The sequence below is a fragment of the Prunus dulcis genome, chromosome 3, assembly GCF_902201215.1.
Source record: "Prunus dulcis chromosome 3, ALMONDv2, whole genome shotgun sequence".
Lineage (NCBI taxonomy): Eukaryota > Viridiplantae > Streptophyta > Magnoliopsida > Rosales > Rosaceae > Prunus > Prunus dulcis.
The window spans coordinates 10,698,599-10,718,536 of record NC_047652.1 but is presented as its reverse complement, the minus strand read 5'-3'; the positions used below and the strand labels follow the sequence as shown (position 1 = coordinate 10,718,536).

The 19,938-nt window shown below is 40.7% G+C and overlaps 1 long non-coding RNA gene across 1 annotated transcript; it reads left to right on the top strand.

Moving 5' to 3' along the window:
• The first annotated feature begins 18,367 nt into the window (after positions 1-18,367).
• Positions 18,368-18,912, top strand: LOC117623087. Its single transcript, XR_004585078.1, has 2 exons — positions 18,368-18,497; positions 18,578-18,912. It is a non-coding gene; the product is annotated as an uncharacterized LOC117623087 (long non-coding RNA).
• The last annotated feature ends 1,026 nt before the right edge of the window (positions 18,913-19,938 follow it).

Here is a 19,938-nt window from a genome sequence, read left to right as displayed (position 1 = left end):
GTAAAACACGAAAGACGTATTAAACATACAAACAACGTCGGTCATAAATCTACAGGAAACGAGGTTTCGACAAACAACTTCGGTCCATATGAAAAAACGACGTGGTAACTTGTAATTTCACGTATTCAAAAGTAAACTTTTGTCCATATGAGAAAGGCCCAACTAACCATGTCGTTTTCGAAATACGAAAAGTCAAAAAGCTTTTTTACTAACCACGTCGGTTGATGTTATTTGACTGTCGTAATAAATACTTACTAGGGCGGTTTTCATGACTACCGTCGTTGTATTTATCATTGGGACACTATATAAACTTTTTGGTCACCTGACCTAAACTTTTACGTTCTCTGTAAAATTTTCAGTTTTCTCTCAGTTTCCCTCTCATTTCTGAAAAGCTGCGTTTCTGATTCTCAACTTTTATGTTCTTCCTCGTCGTCGTCTCCAAAATTTGATTCCGAAGAAAACTTTCTTTGCAAGCCAAAGGTTTGAAAACTTTCTCCCTCCTTTTTTTTTTTCTTTACTTTCCTTATCGATTGAAGTTTTTTTTTTTTTTTTTTTTTTTTAAAGAACGAGTCCCACTAATGTTTGAGACAAGAAGGTGGTTTGAAATTGCCAAACCTTTCACTGTTATCACTCACAGGTCATGTGAGGACGACAGGTTTTTCTCGAATTTGACGTTTTTGTTGACACACCACGACGGTAATTAAATTCGTGCTATTGAAATAGCACGACTGTTCATACTAACCGACGTGGTGTGTTAATAAATACGATGTTTGAAGAGAAAACCGTCTAATTTGAAACAAACGTGGGAGAGAGAAAACTGGGCCGTTTTTTTTATTTATGAACTTATATTACGACGACAGTTTTATTTAATTACTGTCGTGTTAAGTTAATGACCACGTCGTATTAGCACATCCACATTTCTATGGATTAGCACGACGGTTCTTTTGTTTTGCCATCGTTTGAACTTTCATTTTACGTCTATATTTTACCTAACCGTCGTTGTTTTCCTTGCAGTTTGTATTTCCCTCTAAATATGGTTTCGGAATCTCAAAGTAAGGAGGCTCAAGCGTCAAAAGGTCAAGGCAAGGACATTGCAGTTTCAAAGCAATCCCACAAAGAAGATGAGATTTACTTCATCTTCCGAGAAAGACCCAAGCTCTACGACATTTGATGAAGTGACGAAATCGACTGGCGGTATCAACACAATGAGCTGTCTTGTGAAGAGGAAAATTCAGAAGATTAAGCCTGTGGTTGAGTACAATAAAAGTGGCAGACCACATGGCAAGGCTGCAATTGAGATGCAGAGTTACATTGGTGTTTTGGCACGCACCAGAGTCCCTCTTGTGGACAAGAAATGGACTCAATTGCCCAAGGACCTGAATGAGCAGATTTGGGAAGCTGTTCAAATGGCTTATGTTGTTGGGGAAGGGGGCAAGAAGATGGTGCTATCGTCTACAGCCAAAAAATGGAAGGATTTTAAGTATACCTTAACTAGGCAATTTATCCTTCCATTCGCAAATAAGAAGGAGAAGTTAAAAGAGCCCCCTCAGCTTTATAACTTCATAGAGAAATCTCAATGGGATGCCTTTGTAGCTTCAAGTTTATCCCAAGATTTTGAGGCTATGCATTCTGAGCAGTCACAGAGAAGGGAGAAATGCGAGTACAACCATAGGTTGACTCGAAAGGGTATGTTGGTTTGGAGGATCAATTGGAAGAAACCATGCCCGGTGAAGAAATCGATCGATCTCTGCTATGGAAGAAGGCAAGAAGATAAACAGGGAAACATCCCTGATCCAAAGGTTGCAGAGAAGGCAAAATTAATCGTAAGTCTCACTGACTCTGTTCTAAACTTGTAAAACAGAGGTTTAATTTTTCATTCAGACGTCGATCTTTTTATTAACCGTCGTTATAAATGAAACCCCACGACGGTTTTTATTTACCGCCTTTTAAAAAAGATATAACGTCAGTATTTTTATAAAACCGACGTCTGTATTAAATTACAACGACGGTTTTGTGTTTCTGTGTTAGGTTTTTTAAATTAAATTTTGAACTTTCTTCATATTCACACGCACACTCTCTCTCTCTCCCTCTCTATTTCTCTGCAATTGGTTTGTACACTATTTTGGATCAATGAATATTTTGGTTGGGTTTTTATTTCTGATGTCAAATAAACGACGATTATTTCATTGACCGACGTATTAAATATTTTTCTACGTCTGTTTGTTAAATAAACCGTCTCGTAACTTATTTACCACATCGGTTAATATTTTTATTAATTAATTAATTAAATTAGTGTTACAATCTGTTGACTCACTAACCTTCTCTCCCTCACTTTTAGGATGATTTGAAAAAACAAGTCTCCGAGGGCACTCTAACTGTCTGTGTGAGCAACGATGTTTTGACCTTGGCTTTGGGAACCCCTGAGCATGGTGGGAAGGTTAGAGATGTTGGAGCTAGGGTTTCCCCAACTCAATTCTTCAATTTGCCGAGACAGCAGAGAGTAAAATTTGCTGACAAATTGGAGGAAAGTGTTATGGAAGCAGTGAGAGAGGAAACCAAAAAGATGGAGGCCAGGGCAAAGCAAAGTGTTTTGGAGGCAGTCAGAGCAGAGAGGGAAATTTTGTTGAAACAATTCAGTCAACTAATTCCCAACTTGCTCGGTAAAACTCCAACTACACCAATGACTCCAATGACTCCAATACCTCCAATACCTCCAATACCTCCAATTCCTCAATTGGAGTGAAGCCCAAAAAATCCAATGTCTGACAAAGCAAGCTGCTCTAATGTCCTTCAATTGGAGGAAGACAATCCCACGGATGATGCTGATGTTGATGCTGCTAAAAACCGTCAAGATGAAACGGTAAAATCTCTGACATTTGATTTTTTCTAATTTTTAAATTTTAAATAGACGTCGGGTTTAAATTTACCATCCGTCGTCTATTTTAACCTAGACGACCTTTCTATTGTGTAGCGACGTTATAACATTTACACCATGACTGTTATGTATGTACCGTCGTCTATAACCTTTACCCTCGTTAGTATGTTCTAGAAATCGTCGTTGATTTTATATACCATGTCGGTTTTGTTTATTTGTTGGAGTCGTCTACTTTACTTCATGTACAAACTAACTTTGATTTCTTTATTCATATTTCTTGTTACAGGATCTCTCAAAGCTTGACATGTAATAACCCAAAACAAAATATATAAAAAGAAATAAAATATCTAAAAAGTAGGATTAATATCTTCTAGTAGAAAGAAGATTTTGCCCTCACATATTTTAATGGGGGAAAATTTGACTTTTTAATCGAGAAAGAATTTGGGGATTCCGCTTGCGCCGTTGCGTAGAGCACGGCAAAACGAGTCCGTAGACACGGAGTAGACCCGAATCGAAGTTGTAACGAAGAAAATACGATCACAATACCGCAAAGGGCAAAACGGTAATTTGGTCAAAAAGTCAGATTTTTAACTCTTCCTCCCTTCTCTCTCCTCATTTCTCTCTCCTCTCTCTCTCCTCCCGATTCGACCTTGCCCACGACCTCCGCTCGCTTTCGTTGTCCTAGCGGCCGCCACACTTGGAGCCGATCTCCGGGACCGGTGCCAAACGAACCATCACTCGACCGCCGACAATTCCTGACCCGTTGCCGCCGCTGCAGTGGCCGGAGTTCGCCGGAAATCACCATTGTTGCCGGATTTCCAGTTTGAACTTCCAGCTCGTTTTTCTCCTTCAATTCTCCACCAAATCGATCGAGTAAGGTATGGTTTCTCAGCTATTTTCCGTGTTCTAGCTGATGGATGTATGGGTTTCGATCGATTTTAGCTCTAAAGGGTTCGATTTTCGACTTGAAAATTGGCCGAAACTTCGGCCGCCGTGATCTACTGTTTCCGGTCACTTTTTGAGGTATGTCTAAGAACAAAAGTGACTCCAAATGGGGTGTTTTACCTAGGATAGGAGTTTGAAGTCTTGGTTCCGAGATTTTTCGACCACCCGAAATCGCTTAGGACACCCAAATCTGCCCGCGCGTGAGGCAGCGCATGAGCGAGGGTGGTGAAGAAATTCTGTGCAGTTTTGTGATCCTCGTGTCGTCACGAGCGCGTAGGATTTCGTGGATCTCGATTCGGAGTCCGTTTGAGCCCCGAACGGATTTTCCATATTGCGCGATCCTTGGGTGCAGTATCGTTAAACCGTTGGATCGCACTAAATTTTGGATATGTCGTACTACATGATTCCAGGATCGTGTAGGATTCGACGGATTGCTAATCGGATTCCCGGATACTTCGAAATCGCGAACCCTGGGGCTCGGGTTTGGATTTTAAGCGATAACGCGAGTTCGGCTAATCCGACCATCTGTTTCGGACCGAATTTGAGGAACATGGTTCCTTCTCTATGAGGAACCTTCAGAGAAGCTCAGATTGACCATCGGAGATCATGGACCCCACGGGTCCCGGGTCGGCCGATCTGGCAGCTTATCGCTTCAGTTAAACGTCGGATCTTCCAAGACCGTCCTAAATGTCTGAAAGGCTAATGTGGGCATAGGAGTAACTTTAAAATTGAGTGCACGTATTTCTAGGAGCTGGGGGCAGGGTGTTTAATTTAATTCTCTTATCAAGCAGTTTTATTAATTTATTATTCATGGTTAATCAGGCACCAGAGGTCCAGTCGACCTACAGGAGGAACCGTCGAAGGGTCCAGCTAGCTCGGACCACCAGTGAGTGGACTTTCTTTCATAAAGGATTTTATATAAATAAGTTAGATAAATGATTATATAAATGAGTTTACGTAAATGATTTTATATTGATTTTATATAAATGAGTTTTTATAAATAAGTTTTTATAAGAAAATTTCATTATTTGATCTTGAATAAGTACTCTTGCATGTCTTAGAGTATGTTTTATACTGTTAAATATTTTGAGTTATATATATTATTAAGGTTATATTAGCAGCAGACCTTGAGCTTTATATAATAAAATAGCAGCAGCATTGAGACTATAGTTAATTTATCAGATTTCAGAGAATTATCAGATTTTCTAATTAGACCACCATGTACCCATTATTTTTGGTGATTACCCAGAGTTGGACCGATGTCTACGGACATCCAGTCCGATTTCAGTTACGTCAGTGCACTTGACTTTGCCTCACGAGTTTCGGGGACGCTCGGACCGTGAGTGCCAGGATTTGCGGCTCGGCAGACTTGGTGTCCCGAGACCTGCCAGGATTGCGGCTCGGCTGACTCTGTGTCCCCGAGACCTGCCAGGATTGCGGATCAGGCTGACTACGGTCCCCTGTATCTTGCCAGAGCGGCTCGAGTCGACTTGGTGTCATCGAGACCTGCCGGCGGATCAGGCTGATCATAGTCCCCTGATTTCGTCAGTTTGCGGCTCGGGTAGCCTGCGTGGCGCCCGAGACCTGCCAGGGGAATTGACGGATATGACAGGGGTACAAATAGGTGGTAGTTTCAAAGGATTTTGAGCTTTCTTTTATTCAATTATGACTTTCAGTTATTTTATGCCAGTCTCTTTGATATTCGCGCATTTATATCTTTACATATTTGTTCAGTTATACGAGCATACTCATCAGTAAGTTTTTACATGCTTATTTGAATACCTTGTATTGAAATATAGACAAACCCTCGATTTATATCCTTACTTATGTTTAAATGGGGGTTATTATGGTTATAAATCGTTTTCAAGAACATTATTTTTGTCCACTCACATTTTCAAACTGTTTTTCGCCCCCAGGCCGTAGAAGTGCGCAGGATCCACCATCGGGCCATTCCTAGCTTCCGCGCCATTAAATCAGGTAGAGTTTTGTGGAAAAGTCCTTGAAACCCTGTAAACTTTAGAAAATTCTCTGATATCTTGTCTTAGTGGAAAACTGGAGCTGGTGAATATTCTGGCTGTTGGTGTGGATTTATTTGGTTGTTTGACAGGTGGAAAAATTTGGGTTTGGTCAGAATACAGGGGAGACTCTGCCGAATTTTCGGCAGGATTCCAGAGAAAGTTTTCATAGTAACTGTAGTAGGAAGGGTAAAATGGTTATTTGTGCCCGACAGTTGCCAGATGTCGGACACGCATAGGGCTTGGTTCGAATTCCAAAGTGGAATTAGGATCGGGTCCTGTCAATTTGGTATCAGAGCATAGGTTTTACTTCCTGTAGACTTCGTACTCTGTGCATCCTCGTTTTCTTTTCAAGTTGGGCCCAAATGGTGGTGGTGTCCGTAGGGAAATTAGACAGATATCCCGACGTAAAGGGGATGAGATTCCCAAGTTAGATAGGAACTACACCGGTATCTGACCCGGTAGAGCTGTACCTACTGTACCTAGTAAGCAAGGAGATCCTAACGTACAGTAGACCTTGGAGTTGTTAGTTCAGATTTTAGTCGAGATCGAATAGCCCGGAAGTCCATCCGTGAGATAGGTGGACCAAGTAAAAAGGATTGAGGGCTACAAATTGGGATAATGGGGGTACCTAGTAGTAAAAGAGGATTGAATTGAAGGAATAGAGCAGGTTATGGAGGTCCGGGTTGCTCCACAGAAGAGTAGAGTATTGGTGGGATTTGGTTAAGAAACGATACTAGAATCCTTTGACTCGTATAGGACAAGTATTTTAGAGCCACATTTGATAGTTACCACTAACCACAAGTCTACCGAATGTGTGGATAAAGGAATTTTGCAGATGGATAGGGAATAAGGATTGGATCCGAATACGAGAGAAAGGTTTTAGGTACTGTTTTCTACTAATAGAGATCAGAAAGTAAGAGGTAGTACCTGGTTGCGGTAAGGTTAAAAAGCCTCCATCCAAGATAATGTGATCAGATTAGTAGTTGGTTAACTTTGGGGTGGTGGTGATGTCTGCCCCAGCCAGATAATGGGCAGACCATGGGGTGCACTTTATGCACAGTATTTGGATATAGGTAATACTAATTAGGAAGAATTTAAGAGAGGTAACTATAGTGGTGATTACGGTTTCCAATCACCGAAAGGCCGCAAGTATGGCGGCTGTCAACCTGGATTTAGTTCCAGTAAAGGTACCAGCCAGAATAGTAGTATTGGAAATCGTTCTGGGGAAGGTGTAGCCAGAAGTATTGAAAGACAGATGTTGCTAGGCTCTAACAGGAGAAGTTGCCTTAATGTGCCAGGTGTGGCAGGTACCGTTCCGGGCCCTGCTAGAGAAGTATTACTGGAGGAAAATATTATGGGCAGTCTAAATCTTTTCAAAAAAAAAAAAAGGGTTGCCACTATTCCCTTAGTATAAAAAGATCACTACTGCAGCAAAACAAGTATGCAAGGTAAGTTACAAGAAATACCACAGTTGATGGGAGCTCTGTTTAGCGATGGGCCCAGATCAGTAAGGCTAGTTGAGGAAGCAGTCAGCTGAAGGGAAGTAGTAACAGTTTTAAACCCGCAGATAGACAATATAACATGACTCAGTAGGAAGCATGAGCATTATTTACTGCAATTACCGATTGAATTCCCCTTCGGCATGGTTAACTGGAGATTATCCTAGGGTTGGATTGATTTGGCCGGATACCGTACCTCAAAGCTACCTTTTCATCAGAAGATCAAATTTATTCTTGAGCTCGCCCCAGGAATGGAGCCTATTTCTCGGGTAAAATACAGAATGACACCAGTAAGTTGAAGGAGTTAGAGACTCAATTGCAGGAATTAATAGCGAAGAGGATCATTCAGTTTAGTGTTTTCCTCATTGAAGTGTTCTAGAGTTATTTAAGGAAGGAGATGTCAACATGAAGTTATACATGGACTTAAGGCAGCTGGACAAGATCATAGTGCGGAGATCAAAGTCCATGGTTTCACAGTAAGGGAATTGTTTAATAAGCTAAAGAGTGCCAAAGGATTTTCTAAAAAGTGACTTAAGGCTTGGATATTTCCAGTAACGAATTAGAAAGGAGTATGTACTTAAAATAGCATGTTGAATAAGGTATGGGTACTTTGAGTTCCTGGTCATGATATGAAGAATTAAAGAATGTACCAGTTGTATTTTAGACCCCCCTTGAACAGAGTGTTTGGGTAGTAGCGAGATCGCTTCGTGACTATGTGCCTAGATGATATTTCGGTATATACTAAGAGACAGAAGGCACATATGAAGTAGTTAAATGTTGGGTGGTGGACTTTGAGAAGGCCGTAACTTTATGCCAAGCTCAGCACGAGTACATGTTGGATGGACTGAATGAGTTTCTTGGGACACATGATTTCGGTTGAGAGTATTTTGTTGACCCTCAAGGATTAAAGCTGTAGTAAATTTAATGACGACCAATCGGTGCTACTGAGGTACAGAGTTTTCTAGGTAAGTCGATTTTTACTGTCGCCCTGTGGAAGGTTATCCACCATGACGACACTGCTCATCTATTTAGCAAAGAAAGAAGTTCAATTGGTGTGATCAGCCCAGTGTGAATTTCAGTACTGCAAGAGGTTAGTGGGAATTTGGTATGCTACAGTGTTGTTCGCCATAAGAATTAAGGTTTGTGCTGATACTGCATGGTAGAATGAGCGCTTATGTGTTTCAACAACGGAAGAAGCATAAATCGAAGTAATCTATTCACGATTTGGAACGGACCACAGTAATTCTGGATTATTAAAGTTGGTGACCGTCTTTTTATGAGAACATATGCCAGATCTCTACAGATCACTAAGGATTATAAGATTTCTTTAAACAGGAGGAAGGAAAAGTGAAGCAAAGAAAGTGGTCAAAGCTTACAAAGAAATAGGATTACAGCACTAAAACTCATCCAAAACAAGTTAATATGGTTGTAAAGATACTTAGTATGAAATCATTAGGAGCAGTAGCTTTGCTCCGAAGGAGATAGTTATCAGAAATAGTAGAACAAAGGTTGAGCTGGATACAAACAATCAGAAAGCATTGTTAATTACTTGTCAGGAAAAATCAGTACTAAAGAACTCGAATATTTGTAGGTTAATTCCAGGATCTTGATTTAATCTTTACGAGAAAAAGGTTGAATTACATGATATGAAGAGCAAAAGGGTCAAAATGGAGATCTTACTAGGAGCTTCTTATGATAAAAAGGAACAGTAGAACTTGTCAGTAAGGAATAGCTCCGCGGCAGAAATCAACAAAGTTTTTGAAACCATTCCGATTTCTGAAGGGAAGCAGAAGTAATTTACGATGGATCTTGAGTACAGCCTCATTGATCATAGAGAAAGCAGAGTGGAGTGTAGGAAATTAAGGATCGATTCAGTAAGTCTGTGTATGTTCCGCAGGTGAGAGCCAAGTATATATATTTCACAGGATCTTGCGACGCTATGGAATACCAGTCCCTATGATTTAGATCAAGAAACCCAGGTTATTTTCTAGTTGGACTCAGCTAAAGGAAGCTTTTGGAAATTAATTACAGTTTAATACTACAATCCACCCCCAAACAGATGATCAGCTTAAGAGAATAATTCAAACGTTGGAAGTGTTGCTGGGGTGATTAGGGTAAAAAGTCACCACTTGAGAGGGTGTATACCTCAAATGACAGTTGCCAGATAAACTGAACTTCCTTGGATTATAAATCTCAGATTGCCACTAGTATCTATAATTAAGATGTTTTCAATTAATGCTCTATACAAGACATAGTATGGACCACCTAAGTATGAAAATGAAATGTAAGCAAGGTTTATTGAAATCTGAAAGCGTTGAAGGAAATAAAGAACCTTATTGAATCAAGCAGAGAAAGACTCAAGCGACCCAGGGTTGGCAAGGAGTTGTGCAGATGCTAGAAGAAGGATCTTCAGTTGGGTATTCTTCAACATTTCTCGTCTAAGGAAGGTGTAGTGAGATTTAAGGAAGCAAGGGAGCCAAATCCTAGCTGTATTGGACCCAATGAGATTTTAGAATGTGTGGGAAACAAGCAGTTCGGATTGGAATAGGAAGTGTTTAACTTTCAGTAATATATGCGGCGTAGTAACTCGAGTTGCAGATACAAGAGCAATCTTTCCCCCCTCTTTGAATGACATGGATGTAAATTTCGTCCTCGAAATTTTTACAAGGGGGGTAGATTGTAATAACCCAAAACAAAATATATAAAAAGAAATAAAATATCTAAAAAGTAGGATTAATATCTTCTAGTAGAAAGACGATTTTGCCCTCGCATATTTTAATGGGGGAAAATTTGACTTTTTAATCGAGAAAGAATTTAGGGATTCCGCTTGCGCCGTTGCGTAGAGCACGGCGAAACGAGTCCGTAGACACGGAGTAGACCCGAATCAAAGTTGTAACGAAGAAAATACGATCAAAATACCGCGAAGGGCAAAATGGTAATTTGGTCAAAAAGTCATATTTTTATCTCTTCCTCATTTCTCTCTCCTCTCTCTCTCTCCTCCCGATTCGACCTCGCCCATGACCTCCGCTCGCTTCCGTCGTCCTAGCGGCCGCCATACTTGGAGCCGATCTCCGAGACCGGTGCCAAACGAACCACCACTCGACCGCCGACAATTCCTGACCCGTCGCCGCCATGATTTCCAGTTTGAACTTCCAGCTCGTTTTTCTCCTTCAATTCTCCACCGAATCGATCGAGTAAGGTATGGTTTCTCAGCTATTTTCCATGTTCTAGCTGATGGATGTATGAGTTTCGATCTATTTTAGCTCTAAAGGGTTCGATTTTCGACTTGAAAATTGGCCGAAACTTCGGCCGCTGTGATCTACTATTTCCGGTCACTTTTTGGGGTATGTCCAAGAACAAAAGTGACTCCAAATGGGGTGTTTTACCTAGGATAGGAGTTTGGAGTCTTGGTTCCGAGATGTTTCGACCACCCGAAATCGCTTAGGACACCAAAATCTACCCGCGCGTGAGGCAGCGCGTGGGCTAGGGTGGTGAAGAAATTCTGTGCAGTTTTGTGATCCTCGTGTCGTCACGAGCGCGTAGGATTTCGCGGATCTCGATTCAGAGTCCGTTTGTGCCCCGAACGGATTTTCCATATCGCGCGATCCCTGGGTACAGTGTCGTTAAACCGTTGGATCGCACTGAATTTTGGATATGTCGTAGTACATGATTCCAGGATCGTGTAGGACTCGACGGATTGCGAATCGGAGTCCCGGATACTCCAAAATCGCTAACCCTGGGGCTAGGGTTTGGATTTTAAGCGATAACGCGAGTTCGGCTAATCCGACAGTCCGTTTCGGACTAAATTCGCGGAACATGGTTCCTTATCTATGAGGAACCTTCAGAGAAGCCCAGATTGACCATCGGAGATCATGGACCCCACGGGTCCCGGGTCGGCCGATCTGGCAGCTTATCGCTTCAGTTAAACGTCGGATCTTCCAAGACCGTCCTAAATGTCTGAAAGGCTAATGTGGGCATAGGAGTAACTTTAAAATTGAGCGCACATATTTCTAGGAGCCGGGGGCAGGGTGTTTAATTTAATTCTCTTATCAAGCAGTTTTATTAATTTATTATTCATGGTTAATCAGGCACCAGAGGTCCAGTCGACCTACAGGAGGAACCATCGAAGGGTCCAGCTAGCTCGGACCACCAGTGAGTGGACTTTCTTTCATAAAGGATTTTATATAAATAAGTTAGATAAATGATTATATAAATGAGTTTACGTAAATGATTTTATATTGATTTTATAGAAATGAGTTTTTATAAATAAGTTTTTATAAGAAAATTTCATTATTTGATCTTGAATAAGTACTCTTGCATGTCTTAAAGTATGTTTTATACTGTTAAATATTTTGAGTTATATATATTATTAAGGTTATATTAGCAGCAGACCTTGAGCTTTATATAATAAAATAGCAGCAGCATTGAGACTATAGTTAATTTATCAGATTTTAGAGAATTATCAGATTTTCTAATTAGACCACCATGTACCCATTATTTTTGGTGATTATCCAGAGTTGGACCGATGTCTACGGACATCCAGTCCGATTTCAGTTACGTCAGTGCACTTGACTTTGCCTCACGAGTTACGGGGACGCTCGGACCGTGAGTGCCAGGATTTGCGGCTCGGCAGACTTGGTGTCCCGAGACCCTGCCAGGATTGCGGCTCGGCTGACTCTGTGTCCCCGAGACCTGCCAGGATTGCGGATCAGGCTGACTACGGTCCCCTGTATCTTGCCAGAGCGGCTCGAGTCGACTTGGTGTCATCGAGACCTGCCGGCGGATCAGGCTGATCATAGTCCCCTGATTTCGTCAGTTTGCGGCTCGGGTAGACTGCGTGACGCCCGAGACCTGCCAGGGGAATTGACGGATATGATAGGGGTACAAATAGGTGGTAGTTTCAAAGGATTTTGAGCTTTCTTTTATCCAATTATGACTTTCAGTTATTTTATACCAGTTTCTTTGATATTCGCGCATTTATATCTTTATATATTTGTTCAGTTATACGAGTATATTCATCAGTATGTTTTTACATGCTTATTTGAATACCTTGTATTGAAATATAGACAAACCCTCGATTTATATCCTTACTTATGTTTAAATGGGGGTTATTATGGTTATAAATCGTTCTCAAGAACATTATTTTTGTCCACTCACATTTTCAAACTGTTTTTCGCCTCCAGGCCGTGGAAGTGCGCAGGATCCACCACCGGGCCATTCCTAGCTTCCGCGCCATCAAATCAGGTAAAGTTTTGTGGAAAAGTCCTTGAAACCCTGTAAACTTTAGAAAATGCTCTGATATCTTGTCTTAGTGGAAAACTGGAGCTGGTGAATATTTGGTTATTCTATTCTGGCAGTTGGTGTGGATTTATTTGGTTGTTTGACAGGTGGAAAAATTTGGGTTTGGTCAAAATACAGGGGAGACTCTGCCGAATTTTCTGCAGGAGTTCAGAGAAAGTTTTCATAGTAACTGTAGTAGGAAGGGTAAAATGGTCATTTGTGCCCGACAGTTGCCAGATGTCGGACATGCACAGGGCTTGGTTCGAATTCCAAAGTGGAATTAGGATCGGGTCCTGTCATGACATGCCAGCTCCTCTGTTAGCCTTATGCCAATATGTCGAGACCAAGTTGAAGCCTGCTAATAAGACCATTACAATTCACATGCCAGAGGAAATTTTTGGCACTGAGCATGATATCTGGCTCTTGTGTGATGACGTTTTACAGTTTGCTTCCATGGTTGAGATTGGATCCACAGTGATTGCAGTATACATGAGGTAATTCTAGAAATCCATTTAATTTTTTTTGGGAAATAGCCCTAAATGCCACCATTTTTATAATTGTAACTGAAAATACCACCCTTTTTTAAAAAATTTGGAACTATAACCTATAAATAGATTTTTATTGTCCCCTTATTGCACACATATCACTTTTGCTGAAATTTTATTGTCTCTGTTTTGCTGAAGTTCTCTCTCGGCTCTGTCTCTTCGCTGCCCTCTGTTTCTCTTCACTCTCCGGTGGCTTTGCTCTGAATCTGTGGTCCTTCAGCTCTCAATCTCTCCTCACTCAGCTCCGACTGTCTCTTCTCTCTTCCTCTCCCAGCGACAGGTACTGTTCATCGGCATTTTCTTACAGTTTAAGGGTTTCTCTGAAGTTGGTTTAGGGTTTATGCATTTCTCTGAAATTGGTTGAGGGGTTTGTTCGAAATTGGTTGAAGGTTTAGGGGTTTCGCTGAAATTAGGTTAGGGGTTTGTTCGAAATTGGTTGAAGGTTTAGGGGTTTCTCTGAAATTGGTTTAGGGGTTTCATCGAAATTGTTTTAGGGGTTTGTCTGAAATGATCTTAGTATGATGATTCCTTGTTTCAAACAGTGAATGGGTTTGTTCTTTGTGGACTGATGCTTGCTGTTGTGTTGCTGTTGCTATTGCTGTCGTATTGTGTTTTTTTGCTAGTGTATTGCTAATGTAGTGATGTTGTGTTGGCATTTTAGTGCAGTTGTATTTTTAGTTTTAGTATGGTTTTATTATGGTTTTTGTAGCAGTTATTGATTGGTATTTGGTGGCTTAGTATGAGTCTTTATGACCATTGCATTTAACCTTCTTACAAGTCTAATTGGTATCTATTTTGTTTGTTGAAGATGATATCTAAAGTGTAAGACAATTAACCTGTGTATATCATTTTGAACTTGTAAACTCCCAACCATATCATACTTTTTGTTTGAGAATAATGCTTGTTAATTCGACATTTTTTTTATAACTTTGTTTACTAAGTTTAGGGCTTGCATATTGGATATGGATGAGTTTTGTTTAGAACCATATGTGGTGTAATATGAGTTCTTTAAAAGTTTGCTGTTTTGTGCTTGATCATTGTGTGCTTAAAAGAAAGCGGGAAATGAGTGAAGATGGGAACCTACCACCAGCAGGTGTGGTTTAGAGAAATGGGGACATTGATTTTGCTATAAGCTAACTGTTTAAGCTTTTGCTTTTGTTGTTTGTGTATGGATACTTAGAGAACTCTGTTTCTGAGGAGAACTTATAATTTTGTAATTGTACATGTCTTACAAACATTTTACACCGTTTTGATGGTTTATTTATGAATTTATCTTTGATTTTTTTGTTAAGAAAAAACTGAAGGGATGGTGCCAATTTCTTTCATTTTCTTACATTTGAAAGGAGGGCCATAGTAGAGTCAGTATTGTGGTTGCCACTAATTCATAGGATGTTCCATTACATTATACCTTGAAGTGAATAAATTGTTTCCCGATGTCTTGTTGTTTTTTAAACTCTTTCTAGTCAGATAGATTTGTATCGTTAGTCTTGAATTGTTCTCAATTAGGCTTGTGCTACCGCACATTCCCATTCTAGCTGAAGCTGTCTCATGATTAGATGGTGTGATTATATGGTGTGTTGAGATGTGTGTTTAGATATTATATTATGCAGGAGTGGTAGAGTACTGGGTGTGTTGAAACTTGGCTTTGAGCCATTAAATTAGGAGGTCAGTTGTAAATAGCTGGGGTTTTGTTTATGATATGTATTTTTTGAATTTTTTTCACTTCATATCCTATAATAGGCTGTTCATAAGTGGTGATTGTTTATTGCTTGTTATTGTGTAGATTGCAACCGACTGAAATTTTGTTTATAATATTGGCATGCAGGGAAATATGGTTGGTGAAATGAAGTTGATGATTACGGAGGAACAAAAATTCCAAGGGAAAGCATTGTCGTTATCCCATACGAAGACCGCAATCACTACGATAAAGGAGAAATTCACTGAACAGCAGCTGCAAATGTTTGAACAGAGTTGTTTTGGTCATCTCCTAGGGATTGAGGACCTCAAGTGGACTTCTCCGATTGTCCACGGGTTGCTGCTCAGGAAAGCTGATCCCAAGACAGTTTCCCAACTGAACGGGATCAAATTCATTGTTGGCAAGAAGGTCATCCAATTCACGGCGCAGCAATTTTGCATCGTGACAGGGCTAAGGTTTGGAAACCTTCCCTTTATTCCGATTCCCACGAATGAGAACTGCTCATTGAAACGGAAGTACTTTGCCAACGATAAAACTGTGAACCTGTTGGAATTAGAAAAGGCCTTCCTCGAATGCGATGATGTGGACGATGTATTCAAGCTTGGATTCTTATACTTTGCTGTCTTTGTGCTGTTGGGCAGCGAAAAACATGTCCACATTGACATGCGATATTTGAAGTTGGCGGAAGACCTTGAAGACTTTGGGAAGTATCCATGGGGTGCTGTGTGTTATGCGAAGACAAATGCGTCACCGCTGAGGGCACTTTGTGCAGATTACCAGCGAGTGAAAGTGCCCACAAAAACTGCCAAAACAAAAAAATCTGGAAAGAAACCAACAACAACGGCAACCGGTAGACCAAGAGAGTACCACCTCAAAGGTTTTCCCTATGCACTTCAGGTGAGCAAATGTCCATTGATGTTGAAGTTAAATTGCATTTGTTTACAATGACTGACCTTTTATTCCTGAAACCAGATTTGGGCGTATGAGGTGTTTCCAGTGTTGGCTGCACTACATTTGGTGGTGCACGAAGAAAATGCGCACATCCCTCGTTTACTACATTGGAGGAGCAATAGTTCGCCGCATTTTTATGAGCTAATGAGCCAAGTATTCGAGAACCGTGAGGTTAGTTCAGTTTTTAATGATAATGTTCGGGATATGAAAATATAATATAATTACTTTACTCATATGTATATTGTATGTGTAAATTGCAGGTTGATGTGCAGCTTCTCCGGCCATCTGTGATGGACAAGCAGCAGCCGTATTGGACTTGGGGTGACAGTGCTGACGACACTGAAGAACTTGTTGACTTGTTGGGCGATGACGCTGAACAAAAAACCGGCACTTCTGCCTCTGTAGAAGAAAAAGATAAGGACATTGACGAAACTGACGAAACTGCAAGCCTTCCGTCGTCTTCTAAGGCAAGCATTACATTTTTTCGAAGATATACGTCATAATACAATAGGAAAATAACTGCTGTATTGTTGCAATATTTTTTGGCCTGCATAGTAACACATGCATTATAACTTAATGCAGGGTACAGTCGCGTCCAGAGAGTTACGCACTTTGAAGCGTGACTTTCAAAGGACAAAGGATGAATTGGCCAAAGTTTCCCTATCAAATCGAGCACTTTGCGACAGAGTGCATCAGTTGGAAGACAAGGTACGGAAGGAGTCAATGAAAGCTGAAAAAGAGTTCGAAAAAAATACAAAGTGTGTGGAGGATTTCCGCAACACCCTGGCTTCAATGGAGCATTATTTTAAGTTGGAGATAGAGCAGCTGAAAAAAAAAATGGTGGGGTGAATGAAGCTGCGGAAGGACATGAGGACCTCGGTAGTCCTCATATGAATGAAGGAGGCAACAATGACTTGTCGCCATTACATGCCTATGTAAGTTCGCCGACAGAACCGGCAGTAATGGAAACACAAGTCCCCGGTGATGGAGCCGAACCTTCCGCAGCCATGGTAGTTGAAGAGGCAAAAATGGCCGCTTCAGTTCCTCACTTAGAAGTGCATGAAGTAGCTGACCCGGCACAATCCGAGAAGCTGCCTACCCCGGAAGATGTGGCCGGGTGTGACGAAATCTGCCAAAGAGTCATGAAGCTGTTAGAAGATTGGAAAATCACTAAGAGTATGCCATCGGGAGGTTTGATGAATCCTCCAAGTCTACCCACAGTTACTATGGCTGGTGATGAAGAAGGTAGTTCAAGTGTTGAAAAAAAAGAAGTGGAAGGTAAAAGGTGCAGACAGAAGCGCCCGGCGCAGACATTGTTGAGCCCATTTACAGATCCTTTGAGGAAGAAGAGGACGATGACTGTTTCGGCTGCGACTGCAACCCCGCCATGTTTTGATCCATCAAAATCCTTGCCCATTGAAGATGTGAAGGCAGTAATAGAGTTTTGCACTGCCTGGAAAAGCGATATCATGTTACGATTCTTTACCTTTGAATTCCAATCTTCATCCTATTCTACTATGTAGTCATAGACTAATGAGAGAATGTAGAGTTTGCTTTAATATACATGTGTATTTTTTTCATCAACAAAGTCATATTTATGACATGACTACACAAGTAACCGTTGCAAGTTTGCCTTTTGTAGTGCGAAGGTGCAGCTGGAATCATTTTCAGTGGGCGCTGATTTTTTCTACAGACTTGTCGATGAAACGGAATGGATGAGCTCAAGGGTAAGGATACACAAAGCTCTACTTTATTACGATAATTCAATTGTTTTCTCACCTTTTTTAAGTGTAGAGTTGTATGAAATTGTGCTAATATTATATGTGTCAACTTTCAGCACCTGGACATGGCAACCTTTCTTATCCGGAAAAGGCAACTCTCTCATCCGTTGGTATTTGGAACTGACTGGACAATGGCAGATTGTTGCTTGCAGGTAAACATGTAACCATGTTACATTCACTGCTTCATTTGTTGTCGGTTGTGATTTTCTAATATGCCTTCATTTAAATTTGTGCAGCAATTTCTAGAGCCGTTCAAACCGACTGCCAGGAAACGTGGATCGAAGAAGGCAGCTGCTTCAAACACCGTTGACCTTCCACCCAGCAAGCTAAAGAATATACATCACTTTGTGCGTGGTACGTGGCAACACGGTATGCCCAAGCTTGGACAAAAGTCCGGAAGGTCTATTTTCCATATAATCTGAAAGGGTCTCACTGGGTTGCAATCGAAATTGATTTCGTCAGACATACTGCAACTGTGTATGACTCCTATGTTGATTTTACCAAACGTTCAAAGCTGGTTACACTTCTGCACCCTATTAGCGATACGCTGGCACGAGTGCTGTACGATATGCACTTTTATGATGATTCTGAGGTTGAAGAGGTGAAGCAAAAGGGGCTGACGATGTCGATGTATACGCCATTCTCAGTGTGCAGCATGGCAGATGTGCCACAACAACGAGATGGGTAAGCTTTGTGAATTTAGTGCAGTTTATCCAAATTTTACATAACTGCAGTTCTAATTTCCCAACTTATTGGCCTCACAGTACGTCTTGCGGAATCTTGACCGTCAAATTCCTCGAGCATCTCAGTGCTGGGATTTCGGTAGATAAAGTTGACCCTTTGAAGATCAAATATTACCGACTGAAGCTTGCAATTGAGGGTTTAAGGGGGGAGGCATATTTATGAGGTAAATGTCTTCATGTCCGTGAATTCACCTCACTCTGGACTTATGACTTGGGAATTCACTTTGCTCATTGCTTATGTCAGGAACTCCTTTATATGAAGATGCAGACGTAGATGCTTTGCTGGGGGTACTTTAGATGGTCATCCTGCCTTTTTGCTACAGCTAGTTGGTTTAGTTATTATTGTCAAGTGTAATATTGTACAGTGTAGAAGCAGTGGCTAATTGCCTTACATGGCACACACACTGTTTCGATTTTGAAGGTTAACTCTTTTGTACACCTCCATATATAAACATAGTTGCTCTTTGTGGATGCTTTAGTAGCCATTGTTCACATTTTGTCTCTGTGGTTTTGGGAATCTGTTACTGGACTTACTGAAGCATACAACTTTGTTAACATTTCTCCATTTAGTTTTGACTTGGGGTTCGTTTTAAATAATTTTGGCAGCAATTCTACTTTTCTGCTTAGCATTATGTTGTTATATGAATTTGGAACCTGATACTGTGTTTGCTGATCTTAGCTGGAGTAGGTGCCAATCACTCCTCTTTCATCTTCCATACTGGATTAGTTTCCTTGTGTATTTAGCTATATTCGATCTGAGTGATTGTTCTCTTTGTACAGGGTATACTAGCACCATCCGGCGGAAGAATGGTAAATTATCTGAATTGATCGGTGAACTTCAGGTACCATTTTCATGATTTGTACTCTGCTTTGCTAGTGGAACTCGCAGAACATTTGTATTTGGTGTTATTTTTGTATGAGTTTTTAATTTTGTAATGCATTTGGTAAACTTGGTAAACTAGTGGAACTCGCAAAACATATGTTCATATTATTTCATCCATTGGTTCTGTGAGTTGTTGTCTTCTTTAAGCAAATCTAATATTTGCTCTTCACAAATGGTTAGGGTCTAAAATTCTCAGATCTTATGTATGTGACAAAGCGTAGTATGAATGCTGCTGTTTCAAAATTGCATAAACGTCTGGAGAGCGTGACAGAGGCTATTGCTGCAAGTTTCTTTTCGGCTGTCTATGCCAACAAAAATACAAAAACTGATTTGGTACTATGAACTGATTTGGCAGTATGATATTTGGCAATATGAACAATGAACTGATTTGGTGGCAGTTACAAATGAACATAGTCTTCATTCTGGAACTGCCCTTCATAAATGCCTTCATCTGCACTGAACCCAATTGTTTTTGCAGGTCGGTCTCAACCAAGGGTTGATTGCAATATTCCAACCAAGATGACCATACACTGTTATTTGATGTAGGTTTTTTGTATGACATGGCTTTGCTTTAATTGGTTTGGTTGTTCCAAGTTTTATGTACACAATCTCACAGTAACTGCCGAGTCGTTTTTCATTTCATGTATTTGTCCGTGGTATTTTGTTCCCCAATATTCTGATTATGGTCAATATGTAAACATTACTGTGGAGCTTATTGCATG